Here is a 13,272-nt window from a genome sequence, read left to right as displayed (position 1 = left end):
CTGCGCATGTGCACAGAGACCGCCCACTGCGGCGGAGGGGTACACGAGGGCGCGCAAGTATTTCCGGGCTTTCATTGACAGGAGGGTGGGCTCACGGGGAACGATGCGACCAATGGGAGAGGCGCATGCAACAGGCTGAGGATGCATTCACTTTGCCTCTGGGTTTTGGATCCAGATTGCAGTTACTGCAACAGTGCAGTGCAACACTGCATGCTTATGGATCCATTCTGTGCAAGTTACCGGATTCATATCTTATCCCAAATTGTTATTTGTTGAAAAAGATCACTTTGCACAAACGGCTTTCGGTCGTTGATATTAAATATTCTGCATTCGATGCAACTTTCTCCTCTTGAGAAATGCATATAAATAGGCAGTAAAAGGCAGTCAGTAAATCTTTGGTCCGGACGGGATTTGTCTGAATCCAAACAAAGTTGGCGCCGCCTCGCTTTGCAGCGCGCCCCTGATGCTCGGGCGCGGCGCAGCACTGGCGTAAGTAGGACAAGCGGTGTGTCAGAGCATGAAACTGCAAACATGCAATTAGAGATGGTGTCTCTGCCAGAGGATTCTGCAAAGCAGGGGAAAGTAAAGCGGCAGCTCTGCACAATACAAATCACCAGCAGTGTTTTGATTTCATTTGTGTCTCAAATTATATTTGCACCTTAATAAGAAAAATATTAGCACTACCCATTTACAGAGCACTGTCAGAGAGTTGCTATTGGGTCCGCTTAGGATTGGGGGCATTCCCTTGGAAGCGACTCTGGGAGTAAATCACAGGGGGCACCGTGGTGGGGGTTCCCATTGTCGGGTAGTCATTGGCTTGTGCAGTGTGGCTCGGCGGCGCGGAGCCGTGGCTGATGTTCTTTGTGGAACCGGGAAGTTGTGGGCTCAACATTTTTCACAACCTCAGCGATCCCAAAAATGCTTTGCAGCACATGAAATGTGATCCATGATGTAATGAAAAGTTACAGGACTCGAGGGCCTGAGTTAGAGGGCAGGCTAGGTCTTTATTCCTTGGAGCGCAGGAGGCTGAGGGGTGATGTAATCGAGGTGTATACGACCGTGAGGAATAAATAAGATGAATGCACTGTTTTTTACCCAGAGAGTAGGGGAATCAAGAATCAGAGAGCATAGGTTTAAGGTGAGAGGGGAAATAATTAATACGAACCTGAGGAGCAATTTTTTCCCCCATACTGAGTGTGGTAGGTATATGGAACAAACTGCCCGAGGAGGTAGTTGAGGCAAGTACCATAACAGCATTGAAAATATATTTGGACAAGGTACATTGATTGGAAATATTTGGAGGGATATGGGCCAAAAAGGGGCAGGTGGGACTAACGTAGATGAGGTGTCGGCATAGGCAAGTTGGGTCGAAGGGCCTGTTCCTGCGCTGTATGACTCTGACTCTGTAATTCCCTATAACACACAGCAAGGTCCCACGGAGTGTTGAGCCAAGTTGAGATTATTATTATATGCACAAGTACAGGTACAATGATAATCTTACAGTAGCAGCAGCATAACAGGACTCAGGCCACACACAAAACAAATTATTCATAAATTACACATTGTATATCTGAAAGACAGAAGACTGCATAAAAAAACATGTCCAAAAAGATAATTATTACAAAAACAAGTCCACAGAAGTGCAAAAGGCTTTTATCGATAACTTCAAAGGTCAATGGAGAGCCAACCGTGTTGGTGTGGACTGTAGATCTCGCTGGCTAAGGTTGGCTGATCTTCCCTACAGGACTGTTGAATGCCTGTTGGGTTACTCCATGACTGGAAGCTTCATGGACACTTTCATCGAAACCAGACTTTACTACACGCATCTTACACTGAGGTCGGATTCCCAGCACGTTGATGCAATTATATAGAAAGCCCATCATTGCCTCTACTTCCATAGAAGTCCAAGGAGATTTGTGATGTCACCAAATGTTCTCATAAACCTCCACAACTGGAGAGTAGAGAGCATATTGACTAGTTGCATCACAGCCTGGTTGGGCAACTCGAAAGCCCAGGAACGAAGAAACATTGCAATAAGTGGTGAACACTGCTCAGACCGCCCCACCATCGAAGGGATCTACAGGAGTCGCTGCCTGAAGGGGGCAGCCAGCATCGTCAGAGACCCACATCACCCTTGCCATGTTCTCATTTCACTCTTGCCATCAAGAAGAATGCATAGGAGCCTGAAAAAGGTAACATCCTGGTTCAGTTGCAAAAATAAATAAATCTCTGGTCACACCATGCTATTAAACCCTACCACCTCCAAATAGGCTCTGAACTATACAGACTTGGGGGTATTATGTTTGACTTTGCACTATTATTGTTTGTTTATTTGCTTTTATTGTACACTAGACCAAGTGGACCCATTGGGCCCAAACCTCTCCTGCATTGGTGCAGCACTCTCTCCTCCCCCCTCCCTCCCTCCCTCCCCCCCTCCCTCCCTCCCCCCCTCCCTCCCCCTTCCTCCCCCCTCCTCCCTCCCTCCTCCCCCCTCCTCCCTCCCTTCTCCCCCCTCCTCCCTCCCTCCTCCCTTCCCTTCCCCCCTCCATCCACTCCCCCCCTCTCCCCTCCCCTCCCTCCCTAGGAGATAGATTTAAACTTTAAAATGTGAATAACTTTTAAAATATAACACCGATTTCAATGAAAATTCTTCCATTAGCAGCAAAAGGACGACGGTGAATAAGGTGGGCCTAAAATTGTCGCGCTATCGTGTACTGTTTTGGTTGTAGTTCATGAACAAACAATCAAACCAACTAAATTTTTAGTATATAGATATATATAACAATATATGTTGTTTATCATGAGTTTTACAGAGAACTATGTTTACATCTGTTGTGCTGCTGCAAGTAAGAATCCCATTGGTCCATATTGGGACATGTGACAATAAATCACACTTGTCTCTTAACTCTTGATATCTGCATCATTGGTCTAAGTCTCTGAATGCTAGATTTGTTACAACACATCTGTCGCAGTCTGTTGGACTCTTCGACAAACCAACAAAATCTAGAGTACTCTACATCTTGAGAAGGACAAAAGCTGGAACAACCTGCTCTTGTACAGAAGCTTGATGAGGACGGATCTCATTGCAACTTACTGAGTAGTGAATGGCCTGGGATATGGAGAGGAAGTTTCCACTAGTGGGAGAGTCTAGGACTAGTGGGCATAGCCTCAGAATTTAAGGACATATCTTTAGAAGGAAAATGAGGTAGAATTGTTTTTGCCAGCAGGTGGTGAATCTGTGGAATTAATTGCCACAGAAACCGTCATTGGGTATTTTTAAATGGACCAAACACAGGCAGTTTGGACTAGCGCAGAAGAGACATGTTAGTTGTCATGAGCGTTGGGCCAAAGGGCATGTTTCCACGCTGTATGACGCTGTGACTCTAGCCAGAAAGCTGGCAGCTGGTAGGGGCTGCAGGCATTGTGGCCCTGCTTCTCCTGGTACCCAGACTGCAGATCACAGCGCATGGTGGATGCTGCAGCTTACATCCAGCAGCCCCGGCCAGTGTGACCCCAGCAAGACAGTGTCCGAGTTATACTCCTGTTTACACCACGTATGATTGTGCTGGCTGTGCTTGTCTCTTTAGAAATCTCTGACAGAGTAGAGGGGCATATAATTGGTTATTCTCTTTGGAATCTTTGGTTCCTCTTCAGTTTGACACAACAGCATCAAATTAACGGTGGCTTAAGTCACAATACCTTAAGTGATAGTTTGTCCAGGTTACATCACCGAGGGTTATGAGGTGAAAACACATATCCCATCAGCTGCTTTAGGATGTCCTGGCAATGTGATAGGGCGCTATGTAAATTCAAACTCCTATTTGAGGATGTGAAGCAGGCTGATGCATTGGGCACAACATCACGGGAATCATCACAGGAAGCTATTTTGGGGGACAGTAAATCCAAGTCCCGCGCAGATGAACACAACAAATCTTAGAGCATAGAGCATAGAACAGTACAGCACAGGAACAGGCTCTGTAGCCCACAATGTCAGCGTCGAACATGATGCCGAGATCAACTCTTATCTGCCTGCACATAATCCATATCCCTCCATTCCTTGCATTTCCATGTGCCTATTCAAAAGTCTCTTAAACACGACTGTCATATCTTTCTCCATCACCACCCCTGGCAGCGCATTCCAGGCACCCACCACCCTCTGTAGAAACATTTCCCTGCATATCTCCTTTAAACTTTGCTGCTCTCACCTTAAAGCTCTGCTCTCTAATATATAATTTTTCCATGTTGTGAAAACATTCTGACTGTCTACCCTATCTAGACCTCTCATAATTTTATATACTTTTTTCAGCTCTTGTTGCAACCTCCGGCATTCCAGATAACCCTGTGCCCTTCAGGTGAACACCAGAGTCCCCCACACTGGCTGCTCCTGGAGTGATCTGATTGTCAGCTTCGTGTAAAGGATGCCAAGTGGGCAATTTGTCTTATTTATACCTCGTGGGATCTTGCTGTGTATGCCCTGTCATTTGTGTACATAACTCCGGCGTGTGGACGTTGGAAAAAGATATTCTGTTAAATACGGAGCACACTCAATTATTCAGTCACAAAAACGCGGGAGTAACTCAGCAGGTCAGGCAGCATCTCAGGAGAGAAGGAATGGGTGACATTTCGGGTCGAGACCCTTCTTCAGACTGAGAGCATTTAATGATGTATGAACATCAGCCTGTTCTTTACCTTTATGGCTTTGATGTCTGTAAGGGTTCACTAATGACAATCAAGGTATTTCTATATCAATGAGCTGTGCTGTATTTTGCTGTTCAACCTCTCACACTGTGGAACCAGCAATCGGCCCGTGATGGCTGATGAAGCAGAACTTCCCAACTTGGAAAGGAAGAAGGAAGATGTTTCCATCAGCCTGTTTGCAGCCTCTGCAGCTAATTTAATGGGTCTTTTTGAAACGTAGTCATTGTTGCAGGTAGAAAGCATGGAGTCAGCTGTGCACAGCAAGTTCCCACAAACAGCAATGTTATTTTGAGCAAATAATCTCCTGACACAATGAAGGATATCAACTGGATAAGGAGGGAAAGTCTCTCTTCAAAATAGAACAACATGGCTTCCAACCTCTACTTGAGAGGATAGTCTATATCTTACTCAATGTCCAATTCAAAAGACGGTGCCTATAACCCAGTGGCACAGCCTCAGACCTGCACAGGCTTACACAGACTAGATATTGACATCTGTCTCCGGAGTGGGTCTACTTCAATGCTAATTGTCTTTGAAGGAGCAGTGGTACAACAGGGGAGTACTGAGGGAGTGCCACATTGTTGGAGGGTTGGTATTGAGAGAGTACCACGTTGGAGGGCCAGTACTGGGGGAGTGCCACATTGTTGAAGGGCAGTATTATGGGAGTGCCACACTGTTGGAGGGTTGATACTGAGGGAATGCCACACTGCTGGAGGGTTGGTATTGAGAGAGTGCCACATTGAAGGGCAGTACTGAGGGAGTGCCACACTGTTGGAGGGCTGATACTGAGAGAGTGTCATGTTGGAGGGCAGTATTGAGAAGTGCCATGTTGATGGAGGGCCAGTCCTGAGGAGTGCCATGTTGATGGAGCGCAGTTCTGAGGGGGTGATAGATGGCTGGGAGTGTGATAATGAAGGAGTTTCACAACAGTACTAAGAAGGTGCTGCACTGTAGGAGTTGAAATATTGGCAGAGGGTGGTACTGGAGGAAGAGTCATCCTGAGGATGTATTGTAGAGTCAGTACTCAGTAACTTTGTGTAGTCAGAACATGATGGGGATTAAAGTTGGACGGCCAGCTTAGGTATTGTAGAAGCTCCAATGGATGTAATCACTGCATGGCAGCCCACTGTTTGCCTGGTTTTATCTGTAACTAATATGTCTGAAGAAGGGTCTCGACCCGAAACGTCACTCATTCCTTCTATCCACAGATGCTGCCAGTTCTGCTGAGTTACTCCAGCAATTTGTGTCTATCTAGAATAAATATACATTATTTCCTTGCGTTTTTGAGATGTCAATGTGCAAAACTTTGCCATTCTGTTGCCTTCAACATTGAACTCCACTCTGGGCTTTTTGTACATAGATACATAGAACAAAGAAAATAGGTGCAGGAGTAGGCCGTTCGGCCTTTCGAGCCAGCAGCGCCATTCAGTGATCATGGCTGATCATCCACAATCAGTACCCCGTTCCTGCCTTCTCCCCATATCCCTTGATTCCGCTAGCCCTAAGAGCCCTATCAAACTCTCTTTTGAATGCATCCAGTGAGTTGGTCTCCACTGCCTTCTGAGGCAGAGAATTCCACAAATTCACAACTCTCTGGGTGAAAACGTTTTTCCTCATCTCAGTTCCAAATGGCCTACCCCTTATTCTTAAACTGTGGCCCCTGGTTTTGGACTCCCCAACATCAGGAACTGTTTCTTGCATCTAGCGTGTCCAATCCCTAAATAATTTTATATGTTTCTTTAAGATCAACGTTCATCCTTCTAAATTCCAGTGCATACAAGCCCAGTCATTCCATTCTTTCATCACATGACAATCCCGCCATCCCGGTAATTAACCTTGTGAACCTACGCTGCACTCCCTCAATAGCCAGAATGTCCTTCCTCAAATTAGGAGACCAAAACTGCACACAATACTCCAGGTGTTGTCTCACCAGTTGTGTACAACTGCAGAAGGACCTCTTTGCTCCAATACTCAAATCCTCTTGTTATGAAGGCCAACATGCCATTAGCTTTCTTCACTGCCTGCTGGACCTGCATGCATACTTTCAGTGACTGATCTACAAGGACACCCAGGTCTCATTGCACTTACCCTTTTCCTAATCTGACACCATTCAGATAATAATCTGCCTTCTTATTCTTGCCACCAAAGTGGATAACCTCACACTTATCCACATTATACTGCATCTGCCATGCATCTGCCCACTAACCCAACCTGTCCAAGTCACCCTGCATCTTCATAGCATCCTCTTCACAGTTCACACTGCCACCCAGCTTTGTGTCATCTGCAAATTTGCTAATGTTACTTTTAATTCCTTCATCTAAATCATTAATATAGAGTGTGAATAGCTGTGGTCCCAACACTCAGCCTTGCGGCACCCCACTAGTCATTAACTGCCATTCTGAAAGGTAACCGTTAATTCCTACTCTTTGTTTCATGTCTGCCAACTAATTTTCTATCCATGTTAATACCCTACCCCAATACCATGTGCTCTAATTTTGCCCAATAATCTCCTGTGTGGGACCTTATCTGAAAGTCCAGGTACACTACATCCACTGGCTCTCCCTTATCCATTTTACTTGTTACATCCTCAAAAAATTCCAGAAGATTAGTCAAACAAGATTTCCCCTTCATAAATCCATGCTAACTTGGACTGATCCTGTTACTGCTATCCAAATGCGCCGCTATTACATCTTTAATAAATTACTCCAGCATCTTCCCTACCACAGGAACTGATCCAAAATCTATAGAACATTGGAAAATGATCACCAAAGTGCTTTATGATCTTAGACTCTGTGGGGTGTGTTACTTATTTTGTCTCTGTCTCTGCCGATGGGAGCAGCAGTGGCGTAGCTAATGGGGGAGCAAGGCCTTGAGCCCATTTTTGAAAAGTGGCGCCTTTTCAACAATTTTTTAACTCTTTAGTTCACTTGTGCGATAAAAGTCGAATCTCATTATTTTTTATTGTTTTTTTATCGCATGGCCTTGGAAGAACTTTCTGGAGTCATTACTTTATTTGACCAACCTCCCAGTGTTTTGAACTGTCTGCTCAATCTCCTGTGATGCTTTGGTGGCCGCTGGCATCTGGGGAACCAAAACAAACCGTGACATCATAACCTCCTCTCTGACTGGCAGTTTACCTCGTCTTTCAGTACTAAAAGAAGAACAACGCAGTCAGATCAAATCTTTCGCACTGACTCTAAAGAAACTTTGTGATACTAGATGGGCATCCAGAAAGTCAGCAGTAGAGGCAGTCTTGCAGAATTTATCAGAACTGGTAGTTGCTCTACAAAGAATTCTGGATGGTGAGCAACTCGCTGAGGCAAAGGGTATACTGGAAACACTCAGTACTTATGAATTCTTAGTTGTTCTTATATTCTGTAGTAAAGTGCTAGACAAGGCTTTCAATTTATCCACATATTCACGGAAAAGTAGTCTAGATCTGGTAACGGCTTCTCATTTGATTCAGCTTTTTGAAAAATATATAGAAAAATATGCGAAATGAATATGAATCTCAATTCAAAACTTTTAAATTGTGTTTTGATTTTAAATACAAAATAATAATTATGTGCTTTCTTTAAAACTGTATCTTTCTTGTGTTTTGATTTTAAACATAAAATACAAATGTATAATGAGTTTTAAATTGTTTGCTATGTGTCATGGCGCCTTTTTTTATGTGCTCGCTCCCCCTAACATTAGAACCTGGCTACGCCCCTGGGGAGCAGTGAACATCATAGAAATATAGAAACATAGAAAATAGGTGCAGGGGGAGGCCATTTGGCCCTTCGAGCCAGCACTACCATTCATTGTGGTCGTGGCTGATCACCCACAATCAGTAACCCGTGCCTGCCTTCTCCCCATATCCCTTGATTCTGCTAGCCCTAAGAGCTCAATATAACTCTCTTTTAAATTCATCTAGTGAATTGGCCTCTACTGCCTTCTGTGGCAGAGAATTCCATAAATTCACAACTCTCTGGGTGAATTCCACAAATTCACAATGGTCTGGGTGAATCTTGGAGTGTCGACAGTGAGGAAGATCCCTGTCCCTATCCTGGGTACTTGCTCTCTGCCTCCAGAAGCTGAGCACCGCAGAGAGAGAAAATCTGTCCAGTCCTGACAGATTACTAAATGCAAACCTTACTGCAGCTAAATGCTCACCACAGTGGGCTGAGTGATAGGCAGGCATATGACAAGAGACTGATGTGTGCTGAGCAAAGCAACTGAAATATCACTGTCTTGATAACATCGAGACAGGTATAGGAAATTATAAAAATGAATTGTATTTGCATGGAGTTAAGAAACCAGGTACACTCAGGCATGGAATTGGCATCTTTCTTTACTATGGTTTGAGAAATGAAGTAGCAATATCTTCCAGATCTCAGTGTCATTTTGATTACTGGCCCTCCTCTTCACATGATCACCCTGGCTGTACAGTTGCTGAATGGGAGAGCTCCTGATTATGTATCCCTGGCCCGACGATATGGAACTTGGAGAGGTTTGATCTCTCTTGGCCATCGGCTGACATTTCACCCCAGGCTGGAACGAAGGGCAGTAACACCAAGTTCCTGCACCCTGGAAAATGACTTCAAGGCAAAGTTGGAGAGGAAGAAATAATTGAATCCTTTGTGGAAAAAATGGCTTTTAGGCTGGTCTTAGAGCAGAAGTGGAGGGACTTTTTAAAGGAAGAAATGTGGCTTGTCCTTGGCTTAGTGTCTCTTGTGATATGTCAATGAGAGCCATGTAGGTGTAACGCAGTGACCTTGCACACCTGAAATAGAGGCACCTTTTCTCTGAATCATCACACTTCATATTTCAGGAAAAACTAGGGCTCCGATTTACAGTCGTAATTGCAGAACAATGAAATACTAAATTACATGTAACTTAAACTCCCTGATTGGTGCAACATTGTATATTCTGCCTGAAAAAGCCAGTGCTAGTGTTTCAGGGACCTACAGCATTTTGTGCTGGAAAATAATGCGATCTAAAAAATAGATTCTGTTCTTTGCTTGATAAAGGATTATTGACCCGAACTGATTTGGACAAGGGAATTGAATGCAACATCTCTAAGTTTGCAAATGACACGAAGCTGGGTGGCAGTGTTAGCTGCGAGGAGGATGCCAGGAGGCTGCAGAGTGACTTGGATAGATTAGGAGAGTGGGCAAATGCATGGCAGATGCAATATAATGTGGATAAATGTGAGGTTATCCACTTTGGCGGCAAGAACAGGAAAGCAGAGTATTACCTGAATGGTGGCCAATTAGGAAAAGGGGAGATGCAACGTGACCTGGGTGTCATGGTGCACCAGTCATTGAAAGCAAGCGTGCAGGTGCAGCAGGGAGTGAAGAAAGTGAATGGTATGTTAGCATTCATAGCAAGAGGATTTGAGTATAGGAGCAGGGATGTTCTGCTGCAGTTGTACAAGGCCTTGGTGAGACCGCACCTGGAGTGTTGTGTACAGTTTTGGTCTCCTAATCTGAGGAAAGACATTCTAGCCTTAGAGGACGTACAGAGAAGGTTCACCAGATTGATCCCTGGGATGGCAGGACTTTCATATGAAGAAAGACTGGATAGACTAGGCTTATACTCGCTGGAATTTAGAAGACTGAGGGGGGATCTTATTGAAACATATAAAATTCTTAAGGGGTTGGAGAGGCTAGATGCGGGAAGATTGTTCCCGATGTTGGGGAAGTCCAGAACCAGGGGTCACAGCTTAAGGATAACGGGGAAGTCTTTTAGGACCAAGATGAGAAAACATTTCTTCACACAGAGAGTGGTGAGTCTGTCGAATTATCTGCCACAGAAGGTAGTTGAGGCCAGTTCATTGGCTATATTTAAGAGGGAGTTAGATGTGGCCCTTATGGCTAAAGGGATCAAGGGGTATGGAGAGAAGGCAGGTACAGGTTACTGAGCTGGATGATCAGCCATGATCATATTGAATGGCGGTGCAGGCTCAAAGGGCCGAATGGCCTACTCCTGCACCTATTTTCTATGTTTCTGTCAATCCCACTCATCTCTGCTCAGCTGCTGCCTGACCTCCTGGGTTTCTTTCAGCATTTTTACCTTTTCTTTGAGATTTCCAGCATCAATTTGCATCAATTTTTTGGGCAAAACTATGGTGTGTGAAATCCTTCATACGGGTATTCAATCTCATAGAGTCAGAGAACTATTCATCATGAAAACAGGCCCCTTAGCTCACATTGTCCATGCAAATCAAGTTGATGTACTGGACTACTCCTATTTGACCCATAGCCCTCTAAACCTTTCCTATCCATATATCTGTCCAAACGACTCTTAATAGTCGTAACTGTATCAGCTTCTATAGCTTCGTCTGGCAGTTCTTTTCAGATGCAGACTATACCCCCACCTGAGTAAAACAGTTGCCCTGCAGGTCACTTAAATCTCTCCCCTCTCACCTTAAGCCTGTGTCCTCCAGTTTTAGAAATGTCCAAATTGGGGAAAAGACTGTGGACGTTCATGATATGTGGAATTTTGTGGAAACAAGGAAAATTCTTTTTCTTTCCCACCCCATGGTGTCTTTTTGACAAAGCTCTTTGCCTAGCCTATGTCGACAGTAGAGGATTGGCAGTGCATGGGTGCTTGGGTTGGTTTGGCAGCTGCGGAGGGTAATCTCTCTCCGGATGGCCGAGAAGGAGGGACACAACTTCAAGATCAGGAACCTGGGTTATACGCTGAGGAGAGGACAAATCCCTTTTGTGTTGCAAACCTTCAGTTACCAAGCTGCGAAGACATGGGAGAGTAGTAAAACCACACGGAGATGGTTGGAAGGTTGGAGCCTATTAGTTTTGGTTCAGGATCTGTGGCCAAGTCCAACGCGACTGGTAAGGACTGTGAGTCGGCCCAGTGGTGTATGTACTCAGTCATGGGGTATATTTCAGAGTGAGATTGATAGATATTTGGAAACTGGCCCTTTCACAGTGAATTAATTGCTACTTGATGTAATGCCCGTGAACTCAGGCTTCTGAAAGTGGGGAGAGATAGGTTAATGGTGAAAATCAGTCATGATCTGATTGACTGATAGAACGGGCTTGAGGAGCTGAATGGCCTCAACCTGTTTGTATTCTACATTCTTATCGCACGTTACAGTATTTCCATTTGTTTTACATACCAGGAAGGAACAATACAAACAGGACTTTTTTTTAAAACGTTGCATTATTTTTGTGTTGAAACGTTGCAACCATAACACACACCACAGTTTGTAAAACAGATGGAAAGATTCTGTGTCCGATCAAGACCCAGTCATTATCACATTCTCAACACAGTTACCTCGTCCTGTCCTTATATCCTGTCCGGACTGGTCTTCATCTGTGTTTGATTATTCAAATCATAAACATCTTTATGGAATCTTGAGACTGTCCTTTAATGGACTTCTGAGAAAAGCCACGACACTAATTTCTGACATCTTTTGTGTCTGAAGATCACAGGCGAGCGGAATCGTGCATTGATTGGAGTCGCAACTGCCGCATTCAGCAAAACCTCAGGAGGTCCCAAAGTGCTTTCCAATCAATGGTTCGCTCTGAATGGCAGTCAGTGCAGGGTCTGGAGTAGCAGCACTGAGGGGGCGCCGCAGTGGGAGGGGCAGAACTGAGGGAGCGCCGCACTGTGGGAGGGGCAGTAGTGAGGGAGCGCCGCACTGTGGTAGGGGCAGTACTGGGGGAGCGCCGCACTGTGGTAGGGGCAGAACTGAGGGAGCGCCGCACTGTGGGAGGGACGGTACTGAGGGAGCACCGCACTGTTGGAGGGGCAGTACTGAGGGAGCGCCGCACTGTGGGAGGGACAGTACTGAGGGAGCGCCGCACTGTGGGAGGGGCAGTACTGAGGGAGCCCCGCACTGTGGGAGGGGCAGTGCTGAGGGAGCGCCGCACCGTGGGAGGGGTGGTACTGAGGGAGCGCCGCACCGTGGGAGGGGTGGTACTGAGGGAGGGGCAGTACTGAGGGAGCGCCGCACTGTGGGAGGGGCAGTGCTGAGGGAGCCCCACACTGAGGGAGGGGCAGTACTGAGGGAGCGCCGCACCGTGGGAGGGGTGGTACTGAGGGAGGGGCAGTACTGAGGGAGCGCCGCACTGTGGGAGGGGCAGTGCTGAGGGAGCCCCACACTGAGGGAGGGGCAGTACTGAGGGAGCGCCGCACCGTGGGAGGGGTGGTACTGAGGGAGGGGCAGTACTGAGGGAGCGCCGCACTGTGAGAGGGGCAGTGCTGAGGGAGCCCCACACTGAGGGAGGGGCAGTACTGAGGGAGCGCCGCACCGTGGGAGGGGTGTAACTGAGGGAGGGGCAGTACTGAGGGAGGGGCAGTACTGAGGGAGCAAAGCACCGTGGGAGGGGTGGTACTGAGGGAGCCCCACACTGTGGGAGGGGCAGTGCTGAGGGAGCCCCACACTGAGGGAGGGGCAGTGCTGAGGGAGCCCCACACTGTGGGAGGGGCAGTGCTGAGGGAGCCCCACACTGTGGGAGGGGCAGTGCTGAGGGAGCCCCACACTGAGGGAGGGGCAGTACTGAGGGAGCGCCGCACCGTGGGAGGGGTGGTACTGAGGGAGCCCCACACTGTGGGAGGGGCAGT

Source organism: Rhinoraja longicauda, chromosome 15 (genome assembly GCF_053455715.1).
Source record: "Rhinoraja longicauda isolate Sanriku21f chromosome 15, sRhiLon1.1, whole genome shotgun sequence".
Lineage (NCBI taxonomy): Eukaryota > Metazoa > Chordata > Chondrichthyes > Rajiformes > Arhynchobatidae > Rhinoraja > Rhinoraja longicauda.
The sequence above is the reverse complement of the archived record's forward strand: the minus strand, read 5'-3'. Positions refer to the sequence as shown.